Below are 3,457 nucleotides of genomic sequence, written 5' to 3'. Positions count from 1 at the left end.
ATCAGGACTGCTTGGAAGACAACATGAAATGACTTTCTATGGAATACTGGAAAACATTACCACTGTGGTTTTCTTTCCTTCTTTATTTAAAGTAAACATTACATTGATATACATTTGTAGACTAACTTAGAAGTTTCCTAGTCAAAACTTTCTCCCCTCTGCCCTTACGAATTGGAACTCCCTAGAAGGAGGGGAGAAGAGAGATTGACAACTCTTTGTCAGATGGCAAATATTCCTTTTGGAGGGCCTGGTTCTTCAAACCTCCATTTATTTTCCTAAGGTTAACCAGGAAAAACAGCAAGTTGATCTTCAACTCCTTTCTAATTGACTGCAGTAAGTGACTGGACTCTGAGGAACATCTCTGGTGCCCAGAGGAGACCTGAGCAAGCAGCGTTCAAACCTAGCTCATCTTACCAGGGCAACCTTATATCCACCTGTTTCATTGAAGAAAGGCTTTCCCTTCTTTAAACTAAAAGGTTTGAAAACCATGGCAATTAGTACCTATTTTATGTATGTAGAGCATTTTCTATGTGTCAGGTACTGTTCTAGGTACTGGAGATGTATCAAAGCAGCACTTGACTCCCAGGTTCTCCCTTACATATGGTAGCACATTCTTTCCCCACACATTTACGTCCCCACTTACCAGGTAGACTAGAAGTCCCATGAGGGCAAGGACTAGTGTCTTGTGTCTTTCATCTCCTTCTCAGAAGACAGTACTTGAACTGACTGTAATGAACATGGCAGTGGAAGGGAGTGTGCAGAGGGACAAGAGTAAACCAGCTGAAATGTCATACCTTTGCCCTGTGTCATTCACGGAGGAGACAGTGGGCATGCATATAATTAAGGGTTGACAGTCCTATGCTTGGGAATTGATGGAAAAATCTAGTCAAATCCAGGGGCCCCTACACATGCACACATGCTAGGCATGGAAGCTTGGCCAAAGCACTTATTTTCTCTTGTGTTTCTCATTTTATATACTGGGGTTGAGCCATCAATTAGGCAGTCCTTACAGGGGGAAAATTCACTGTGGACATTAATAGCAATGACATAAAAAAAGGCTGCCCCTTGCTATCTAGAGTAGCCCAAACCCAGAGCTAAAAGAAACTTTACAGATCAACCCTGGTTTCACAAATGAGGGAACTGACAGCAAGAGAAGGCAAGTGGCCCTAGCCAGTTTGACTCAGTGGATAGAGCAGCGGCCTGCGGACCAAAGGGTCCCGGATTTGATTCCAGTCAAGGGCATGTATTTCAGTTGCAGGCTCCTCCCTGGCCCAAGCCCTGGTCAGGGCATGTGCAGGAGGTAACCAACTGATGTGTTTCTCTCACATTGATGATGTTTCTCTCGATCTTTCCCTTTCTCTTCCACTCTCCCTAAAAATCAATGGAAAAATATCCTCAGGTGAGGAGGAACAAAAACAAACAAACAATAAATAAATAAATAAACAAATAAAGGTGATTAAATGTTAGAGAGAGAGAGAGAGAGAGAGAGAGAGAGAGAGAGAGAGAGAGAGAGAGAGAAGGCAAGTGATTTGCTGCAGGTCACAAGGGGAGTTTGTGACACAGCCAGGATTGAAAGCTAAGGCTCCTGTCTCTTTCTTTAAAGTTCTTTCCATGTGATAAGAAAGCTTCCAAAGGACACAGAACACATCCCATAATGAATAAGAAATTATTCCAGATTTCCTAATCACAATATTTGCAAGTCAACAAATATTCATTAAACATATATTATGGGATGATAGAGCTGGCATTTGTGGTGCTAATAAGAGAAGGGTATGTCATCGTTCTGTGAGAATAAACAAGTAATCTTTTCTGTCAAAGAACAGTTTAGACAGCCTCCGTTTTGGACTGCGTAACGTGGCAGCCAACATTTTGGCCTGTATGACTTGCAGCTGCCCTGGGGGCCACCATCTTGAAATGACAAAGGTCAACCCCTTACTTTGATTTAGCCAATCATGAAAGACTATAAGCCTGAGCTCCAATCAAGAGTAAGGGACAGCCCTGGCCGGTTTGGCTCAGTGGATAGAGCGTCGGCCTGGGGACTGAAGGGTCCCAGTCTGATTCTCGGTCAGGGCACATGCCCAGGTTGTGCACTGGATCCCCACCCAGTGGGGGCATGCAGGAGGCAGCCAATCCATGATTCTCTCTCATCATTGATGTTTTTTTCTCTTCCTCTCTGAAATCAATAAAAATATATTTTAAAATATATTTTTTTTAAAAAAGAGTAAGGGACAGGTCACATGCGTCAGGATTAAAAAGTCGAGCAGACTGCCAGCTCAGTGCAGACCGCATGCTGTGCACCCTCCTGCAAGAGTAAAGATATTTGCCTTGCTGCCTGGCTTCCAAGTATATTTTGTGTTCTACCAAGACCCCTGATTTGGGGGGGCTCACCTTATTTCTCTTTATTTTCTTTTTTTCTCTCTTTATTGATTAAGGTATTACATATGTGTCTTTATCGCCCCATTACCCCCCTCCCCGCATCCCTCCACTCATGCCGTCACCCCCCTGGTGTCTGTGCCCATTGGTTAGGCTTATATGCATGCATACAAGTCCTTTGGTTTATCTTTCCCCCTTACACTCACACTCCCCTACCTTCCCTCTGAGGTTTGACGGTCTGATCGGTGCATCTCTGTCTCTGGATCTGTTTTTGTTCATCAGTTTATCTTGTTCATTATATTCCATAAATGAGTGAGATCATGTGATATTTATCTTTCTCTGACTGGCTTATTTCACTTAGCATAATGCTATCCAGTTCAATCCATGGTGTTGCAAATGGTAAGAACTCCTTCTTTTTTACAGCGTAAAAAGAGGAAAAGACAGAGAGAAACATCATCAATGTGAGAGAAACACATTGGAGCTCAGGCTTATAGTCTTTCACGATTGGCTAAATCAGCGTAGTATTCCATTGTGTAGATGTATCACAGTTATCTAATCCACTCATCTGCTGATGGGCACTTACGTGTTTCTAAATCTTAGCTATGGCAAATTGTGCTGCTATGAACATAAGGGTGCATATATCCTTTCTGATTGGTGTTTCTGATTTCATCGGATATATTCCTAGAAGTAGGATCACTGGCTCAAATGGGAGTTCCATTTTTAGTTTTTTGAGGAAATGCCATACTGTTTTCCACAGTGGCTGCACCAGTCTGCATTCCCACCAGCAGTGCAGGAGGGTTCCTTTTCCTCCACATCCTAGCCAGCACTTGTCATTTGATGATTTGTTGATGATAGCCATTATGCCAGGTGTGAGATGGTACCTCATTGTCTTTTTGATTTGCATCTCTCGGATGATTAGTGACTTTGAGCATGTTTTCATATGTCTCTTGGCCTTCTGTATGTCCTCTTTCAAAAAGTGTCTATTCAGGTCCTTTGCCCATTTATGATTGGATTGTTTATCTTCCTTTTGTTAAGTTGTATGAGTTCCCTGTAAATGTTGGAGATTAAACCCTTATTGGAGATA

This window comes from Eptesicus fuscus, chromosome 1, assembly GCF_027574615.1.
Source record: "Eptesicus fuscus isolate TK198812 chromosome 1, DD_ASM_mEF_20220401, whole genome shotgun sequence".
In the NCBI taxonomy this organism is placed as follows: domain Eukaryota; kingdom Metazoa; phylum Chordata; class Mammalia; order Chiroptera; family Vespertilionidae; genus Eptesicus; species Eptesicus fuscus.
This window is presented reverse-complemented; position numbering follows the sequence as displayed.